This window comes from Tamandua tetradactyla, chromosome 7, assembly GCF_023851605.1.
Source record: "Tamandua tetradactyla isolate mTamTet1 chromosome 7, mTamTet1.pri, whole genome shotgun sequence".
NCBI classification, from domain to species: Eukaryota; Metazoa; Chordata; class Mammalia; order Pilosa; family Myrmecophagidae; genus Tamandua; species Tamandua tetradactyla.
The window spans coordinates 114,903,183-114,912,375 of NC_135333.1; the positions used below are offsets into that span (position 1 = coordinate 114,903,183).

Consider the following 9,193-nt stretch of genomic DNA (forward strand, 5'->3'; position numbering starts at 1 on the left):
AGGATGGGCCCTATCAATCAAAATTTTAAAGAAATTGTGTGGGTGATTCTTGAAAGGTTTAGGAGGCAAAAGGGTGAGAAAGAAGAAAAGTATTGAGCAGAAAACAAAGGATGGATTTACCAAGTGAATGGTGGAGTGGAGCTGGGAAAAGCCTGTGTTTAGGCACAGAGTTAAAGGCTACATAGCATGTTTGGGAATCACAGATATCCCAGTGGGGTTAGATTGATTTCCTGGAAAATTGTTCACTGAGGAACTGTCTTCTGGATGCAGAAGTTGTAAAGATAAGACAATTCCTGTTCTTCAAGAGCTGCAAGATCCAAAGGAAAAAGCAAACATGTAAATATGTAATTATAACAAAGTAAAAAGGAATACAATGCGAGTGCAAAGGAATGAATGATAATCTCATTGGAGAAATGAGCGAGGTCTGGGCTGGGCCTTAGAATGAGAAGTTTCCCGTTTTGTAAATACAATCAATCATCGGACGTTTACTGAGCATTTGTTCTGTGTTGGACATTGAGTGCTTTACATACAAACTTGTGTGATCTTCACAGCACCTCTATGAGGCAGTTTCTAAAAGGTCTTTACTAGGAATTTATGGGCCCATGGTGCACTTTTGCAGCTTTTTCTAAATATCAGGGGCAGACAGGATGATGAGAAAGGTGCCCAGCAAAATCTGACCATCCTGGGAGTCCAGGCTTACATTAGTATACTTTTTTGGACTTCCATTAACCTTTCCTCTTTCTCCTGTTAGTAAAGATAGATGTTATAACATGTCAGGATGCTATAACATTATCTCCCTTAGCTTATTACAATTAACTGGCTTGGTGTACAGTTTTTTTTTTTTTTTTTTTTAATGCCCTCTACAATCAGGTGACCACATGGTTCTTGAGGTCAGCTTACCTTCTCTGATAGTTAAATTGAGATATGGGCATAACATAAGCAATGAGTCCTTCTCAAGTCCTTGTTTTGATAGAGAGCCAAAAACATGTGGGCATAGGAAATTTCTGACTACTTTCCCTGTCTTTTACAGACTAGAGGATGATATTGTAATTGAGAGTCCCATTGTAGGGCTATGCTTCCCCAGCTTACATTGACTGTTGCATTTCCCATTTTTTCTGGGAAAGGAAATAGAGGAGCCTCACTAGCACCAGTGTGATCATGTGGCATCCCAATACACATCAGAGCTGGGCATCTCCCTTCGCCAGCCCAATCTCTTGGGAACATGGGGAGTACAGTCACGGGGCATCCCCAGGACAGCTTTTCTGAAAGATGTCTAGACTTACACTTCCAGGGATTTCCTGGGCCTTACCTGGAAGAATTGCAGGACAATACTCTTGAGCATTGTCCTTCCTCTCTGCCAGTCCAATCTCTTCAGCCCATGGGGAATGAAGTCACCATGTGTCCCCAAGACATGTCGCCAGGCATCCCCAGGACATCTCCCTGGGAGTTGTCTATATCTATGCTCCCACAGTACGGTGCTTGACCCACCTAAGAGAAGTCTAGGACAAAGCTCCTGGAAATACCTTCATCTTCTAGTTTCCTGTCTTCTGAGGCCTAAAAGGTGCGTGTACTCTAGAAGAAGGAAAGCCACAGTGGATCTTAATAGAGACTGAAAAGATCAAGTACTGGAAGGGAGACACTCCCATTGGACAATATTTAATTCCCATGAGCACAGACCAGAGGTGACTGTTAAAGAATGTTAAAGAGAACATCTTGTTTGGTACAAGAATCCTTAGCCCAGAATTCTGTGTTACAAAAGATTGATTGTCTCAGAAGGCATTGAAAGCAAGACAGAGGAGAGAAGGAGACACTCATAGAGGCAGAGGAGAAGACCTCTGTTGAAAAGGTGAGAGAAAAAAAGATACACCAGGTAGAAAGGTCTAAGGGACAAGGAAATCTTAGGCAAGCGAGGACCAAGAGTTGATCCCCAGAGGGGAAGAAAAGAGAGAGTACTGGGAAGTCTCGGAGAATGGATGAGAGAGAAAGAAACAGACTTTATTTGGTTCCCATTGGACTCCTGCTTGACACAGGGAGAAGCCCTCAGTCAAGTCTCAAGGGCAGTATCACCCGCTACTCTCAGTCTCCTTGGATCTGCACGAGGTGGAAATGGGTTCCCGCCACCTCTGAGGAGGAAGCCAGAGACTTGGAATAGGCCAAATTTATGTCCTAGGGAAGCCAGCTCAGAGTCTCCAGGTTCTCAGGGACACAGAAGTACATGAGGATATAGGGGAGGATAACAGTGAGCCAAATGAGAAGAAAAAGCGAAAGCATGCAGCCAAGCCTCCTGGTCAGTAGTCATGACTTACCAGTCCAGATGGTCAGAGAGAAGTGTCTCCTGACTGGCTTACCAAAATACATTTTTGAATTTGGCTTCCTAGGTTCTTGGCCATGCCACGAGAAAGACTTCAAGGGCACTGTACAGCACAGAATAAGCAGGCAGAAACTTACTGAGTATACACGAGAAAACATGCTAGCACTATCATAAGAAAAGAAAGGTGAGAGGCAAGAGCCCTTTATTAACTTTTGAAAAGCTAAAAGCAATATATGCACTTGGGAAAAAAAATGTAACATTTTTAATAGAATGTTTAATGAAAAGTAAATCCAGATCCCTGATTCCCAGCTTCCTCCCCATAGGTAATCACTACTTCCAGATTCTTTTATAAACTTCCAGAGCTATTCTGTGCCTTGTCAAGCTCCCCCTTTTACTTCTACCTCACATTGCTTCTGTTGTCCTCCCCCAACCCCCTTCTTATCAAATGGTAGTATACAATGGGTCCTCTTTTGCGTCGTTTTTTTTTTCCTCATTTAATGATCTGTTTTGGAGTTATTTTCATATCACAGCATATAGATAACGTTCTTTTACTAGCATTCACTTTATTCAACCTGATTTTTACTGATGGGATTTGAAATTGCTTCCAGTCTTGCTATACACTTACTGCTGCAGTGAACATCTTGGAACATATATCTTTGCTAGAGATTAAAATATTTGGTGCCTATGGACTATATCTTGCTGAGACTTTTTTTTGGAGGGTCACCCACTGTGTTAAAAATTGGGAATTTTCTCATTAAGGTTCAGATTTCAAGCTGGTAACTCTGGCAACAGTGGGCTCATGGTTCCTGAAGGTAGAAATTCTGGTTATTCTTTTTAGAATAGTGGTTATTCCTTTATATAAGTCTCATACTCTCACCTGCTCATAGTCCATTTAACTCTCTATGTCTTCCTGTAGGCCAGCTTTATCCAATGACATTACTTGCTGGGCATTGGGTTTGTGTACCCTAGCTTTTGTACAAGCAGTTTAAGTCTGTAAAGATGGTGGTTCTCTAATGTTTTATCTTATGCCTTCACTACCCTGCGTCCACAAGAACATTTGGGGTTCTGTCATTCTTTTCTTACTAGAAACTAAGTACAGCAAAATTTCTACATAATTGAGAACGGGAAGGGTAGGAAACTCATGATATCTAACCTACAAGTAGATACTTTAGCTTTGGGGTCTGCAAACAAGGAGATGAATCTTCATCTAGTTTCCTGCCTTTTTGGAATCATCTCCCTATATTAGATTACTTATGGCTCTCAACAAATGACTCTTTTGACAAGCTTGGTTCCCCAAATGAGAAGAATATTGATCTATAAAGTTATTATTAGATGCATCCCATCTTTCTCTTTGAAAGCTGGCTGCCACTGTTGGCCAGCCGTAGAGAGAACCCATGCTATTGACAGTGGAGGATGATGTTTTATTAACCTTTTTTTGTATTTTAATTTTTTATCATGGTAAAATATATATACCATAAAATTTGCCATTTCAACCACCTTTTTTTTAAAAGGCATATTCTTTTATTGTTTATAATTCACATGCCAAATAATTCACCCTGTTAAAGTGGGCGATTCACTGGTTTTTAGTATATTTGCAAGGCTGTACAATCATGACCATTATGTAGTCCAGAACACTTTCATCAGCCCAAAAAAGAAACACTCTAGTGATTTGCAGTCAATCTCCCATTATCCTCACCCCAAGCCATAACAACTATTTCCTGTCCCTCTAGATTTTCCTATTCTGGACGTTTCATATTAATAGAATAATACAACATGTTGCCCTTTATGTCTGACTTCTTTCACTTAGTATAATGTTTTCAGGTTCATTGATGTTGTCAACCACCATTTTTTAAATGTAATTTTGTTTGTATATATTATATGTTCACATATGTAATCATCCAAAGTATATAATCAGTAGTTCTCAGTATCATCATATAGCTTGCATTCATCATCACAATTGACTTTTTTCTTTTTTGTAAAAAATAACGTATATACAAAAAAGCAATAAATTTCAAGTACACTGCAACAATTAGTTGTAGAACAGATCTCAGAGTTTGTATGGGTTACAATTCCACAATTTTAGGCTTTTACTGCTAGCCTGCTACCAGACACTGGAGACTAAAAGAAATATCAATATAGTGATTCAGCAATCATACTCTTTTGTTAAACCCTATCTTTTCTGTACAACTCCACTATCTCCTTTAATCTTTCTCCCACATATTAGGATTATTTGGACCATGTCCATTATAATTTTTCATATTGGAAGGGGTTTTCAATAATATGGGATAAGGGATGGAACTAGTTGATATTCTGGAGAGGTTGGCCCCTCTGCATTTCAGGACTTATCTGGCCTAGGAATCCATCTGGAGGTTGTAGGTTTCTGGAAAGTTATCCTAGTACATGGAACCTTTGTAGAATCCTATATAATGTCCTAGGTGTTCTTTAGGGTTAGCGGGAATGGTTTTGGTTGGGGTTTGGCAAACTGTGATATGTAGCAATGTCTAATTTGCATAAGAGTAGCCTCTCAACTCTATTTGAACTCTCTTAGCCACTGATACCTTACTTGTTACACTTCCTTCCCCCTTTTTGGTCAGGATGGCATTGTTGATCCCACAGATCCCCTGGATGTCTATGTCCCATGCAGGGGGTTGGGTAATGATTTCACTTGCAGAGTTGGGCTTAGCAAGAGAGAGGCCACATCTGAGCAACAAAAGAGGTCCTCTGGAAGTAACTCTAAGGCATACCTATAGGTAGGCTAAGCTTCACTACATGCATAAGCTTCATAAGAGCAAACCTCAAGATCAAGGGCTTGGCCTATTGACTTCGGAGTCCTAATGTTTGAGACAGTATCAGAGGGTTCCCTGGTGGTAAAGTTTAATAGTTTTATATTTTTTCTCCCATCTCTCAAGGGACTTTGCCAATACCTTTTTTTTTTTTTCCCATGGGCAGGTACCAGGAAATGAACCCGGGTCTCTGGCATGGCAGGCAAGAATTCTGCCTGCTGAGCATTTGTGGCCTGCCCACCAGTACTTTTTGATTATCTGCTTAATATACTCTAGGATGTATTACATCAAGCCATATAGAATTACAGGCCCTCATTCCCATTTTGGACTCTGTATTTGGATTGTTCAAATGACCTATCAAGACAGGTTGAGTTAGACTGTGTTCTACAGAAAATTTAGGTTTTTGGACAAAATAAACCTTTCTTCCTTTGGTCTCATAGAGTAGGTGAAGTTTTAAAATACAATGTCTTCCTTATCCTTGTATTCTGAATTACATTAATCCTGACCTGATCAGCTTTGTTCTCATCTCTAAAAACTAGGCTATACATATATAGCGTAGTCTCTCCAAATCTAGAAATGACAATTACTGCTTCAGACTAAATGTGGCTGCCATAAGAGCCTACAATCAGGGCTCCAATTTTCCCATAAGTATTTTCCAAATGAGTCCATACAATATTTGCTTTTTTGTTTCTGGCTTTTTTTGCATCACAAAATGTCCCACAGGTTCATTCACAACGTTGCATGCCTCACAACTTCATTCTTTTCTAGAGCAGCATGATATTTGATCATATGTATGTACCTGTTTGCCATTCTACGTCTCAGTGTACTCTTCAGCCACCTCCATCCATTGGTCATGATGTATAATGTCCAAAATCAACAGTCCATCGACACACTCAATTTTAGACAATTTCATTGTTTCCAAGAGAAAAATAACCGATAACACACCTTCACCAAATAGAAAATCCAAACCTCCCCTTAACTCTTGTCCTGCCCCCTGTTATTTACCTCTGGTATTACTGCAGTACTGTTGATGTTTGCTTGTTAAACATAGTTCATAGCATGCAATAGCAGTTCCCCCCATACCCTGAAATTATATACTCTGTACAAGATTCATACCTTTGATATAGTTCATGCAAGAACTTACTTATATTTGTAGTGTTAATCAGAGGGATCAACCACCGTTTTTAAATGTACAATTCAATAGCGTTAATTACATTTACAATGTCATCCCCACCATCCATTACTAAAACATTTTCATCACCCAAAACAGATATTCTGTATCCATGAAGCAAAAACTCACCATCTTCACTCCCCCAAGTCCTTGGTAACCTCTAATCTACTTTTTCTCTATGAATTTGCTTATTCTAGATATCTTATATACACGGAATCAAACTATTTGTCCTTTTGTGTCTGAATTATTTCAATTGGCAAATTTTCAAGGCTCACCATGTTGTAGCATATATCAGCACTTCACTCATTTTTATGGCTGAATGATAATTCATTCTATGTATACATCACATTTTGTTTATCCATTCATTTGCTGATGACCACTTGGGTTGTTTTTACCTCTTACCTATTGTGAATATTTTGTTATCTTTTAATTTCAACTTTGTTTTTTCCCTCACTGTAGAAATGATTTCATTGATAGCCACTTATCTTCACCTGGGCTTTCAGAGTCCCAGGGCTGTAAATAACCTGGCTGTAAAATCTTGAAGCTGGGAACTGATCTTTAGCCATCTTCACAGTAAGCTTACTCCCTTGTTTTGGTTTGGTAATGCTGCTGGGATGCAATATACCAGAAATGGAATGGCTTTAAAAAAGAAACTTATTAAATTGCAAGTTTATAGTGCTAAGCCTATAAAAATGTCCACACTGAAGCATCCAGGGAAAGTTACCTTGACTCAAGGTCCACAACAACTCTGTCAGCTGAGAAGGCATGTGACTGGCATTAGCTGTGCTCTTTGGCTTCTGGTTTCAAGCAGCTTCCCTGGAATGTTTTCTTTCTGCATCTCTAAAGTCTGGTCTCCTCTAGGAAGTCACCCACCTTGAATGGGTGGGGCCACATCTCCATGGAACCACCTAATGAAAATGTCCTGCCACAGTTAGATGGGTCACATCTTAATGGACACAACTTAATCAAAAAATCCCACCCAATAGTATTGAATCAAGATTAAAGAACCTGGCTTTTCAGGGATTTGCAATACTTTCAAACCAGCAGACTGGTTTACCTTTTTCTGGGTGTCCTAATATTTTCCTACTTCCTTTCCTCTCTTTCAGTAATTGGTCTGCTCCTTGCCTTGCCAAATGATAGACTTATTTTTATTTCTATTTATTTTGTTCCCGTTGCCCACCCTTTCATTTGAGGTGGTGGGAGGAAAGGCCCTGGACTTCCCAAGCTTTACTTTACACTTTGGCAATCTGTCCCCTTCAGAGAACTCCACTGAATTGGGGCTGCCTGATAAAATTTGATTGACAGCAAGGCCAGAACAGATACCCAAAGGACTTGTCTGCCACCTAGACTTGGCAGTTGTTAACATTTTGCCATTATTTGCTTTATTGATATACTTATGTGTGCCATTTGAAAATCTTTTGCCAACATCGTGACCTTTTACCCTTAATGTTTCATTATGCACATCTGCTAAAATTTTTTTTCTACAGAGCTACAATTGCATTATCACACTTAAGAAAAGTGAGACTAGTTCTCAATATTACCTAACATTCAGTTCATGGCTGAATTTCTTCAATTGTCCCCCCAAATCTTATATAGCTTTTTTGTTCTTCTTAAAATTTTTTATTTAAAAATATGGAATGCTTCATGAATTTGCGTGTCATCCTTGTGCAGGGGCCATGCTAATCTTCTCTGTATCGTTCCAATTTTAGTATATGTGCTGCGGAAACGAGCACTTACACAGCTATTTAAAAAAAAAAATCAGAATCCAAACAAGATCCATACATTACATTTAGTTGTCAAGCCTTTTAAATTTCTTCTACTTTTTTTTTTTAATATGACATTGTCTTTTTGAAGAGAACAGGCTAGTCATCTTGTAGAATGTTCTGGATTTGCTGATTATTTCCTTTAGTATTTAACTTGTTCCTTTTCCTGCTATATTTCCTGTGAATTGGCAATTAGGTCTAATTACTTGATTAAATTAAAATTAAATGCCTTAGCCAAGAATGATTGATAGATGATGCTGTGTAGTTTTTATTGCATCTCAAAAGCAATACAATGTCAAATTTGACCTACTATTAGTTATTCAAAGTTTGATCCCCGGAGTGAGGTGACCACTAGCTCTCTCCGTTGTAAAACAGTTTTTTCACTGAATGATTTGCAAATAATCTGTGGGGTGGCATTTGGCACCATGATCGACCTTTCACTTAATGTTTTGATGATCGATGACCCTTGCCTGAATCAATATTCTGGGTTGCAGATGGTAATTTTCTAACTCTTTCATTCCTTCTCCATTTATTAGCTTGGGGGATGGGAGTAATTGCTTAATCTTTCCTTTTAATTACCAATTTTCAGAATAAGGAGTTGGTGTGGAAGTGACTTCCATTGGGCCGAATTTTTTCCCTTTTCTCTTTTGAGTATCACTATGGACTACTGGGTTGTCCCATGTCTTCTCATTCTCTCTTCATCATTCCTTTTCACTTTTCTTCCCTTCTTGATCCATGGCGTCTGTCACCTCCTCCGCACTTGCGCTTGGGCTTCCCAACAAGTCCGCTAGGGGCCACTAGTTTCCCTCTCGACCCTACGCTACCGCTCTATCATAAGCTCTCCATCTGGTACCAACCGTTGTCTCGCTGGTGCCGACGCTGTCCACGGAGTCGCTCTAGGCTGTTGGGAGGCCGTCCGTATTGCATGGGGAAGGCTGAGAAGACGCAGTCGCATCGCTTGCCCCCGGGGCGGTTAGCGCTTCCGGGGTCGGAGGGTGCGCGGGGTTGAAAGCGGGCCGCTCCGCCCCGTCCCCCTCCCAGACCAGCAGAGGCAGCAGCCGGAGCAGCCGCAGCCTGCGCCCTCTCCCGCCCGCCCGCCCTCCGCCCGCCCGCCCGCCCTCCGCCGCCCTCCACCCGCCCCGGGGTCTCTTTCCCCCTTCCTCCT

At 40.4% G+C, this 9,193-nt stretch overlaps 1 non-coding gene across 1 annotated transcript; it reads right to left on the bottom strand.

Annotated features, from left to right (window-relative positions):
- Positions 1 to 7,891: 7,891 nt before the first annotated feature.
- LOC143643096 (U6 spliceosomal RNA) lies at positions 7,892 to 7,998 on the bottom strand. Its single transcript, XR_013156133.1, has one exon. It is a non-coding gene; the product is annotated as a U6 spliceosomal RNA (small nuclear RNA).
- Between the last annotated feature and the right edge of the window lie 1,195 nt (positions 7,999 to 9,193).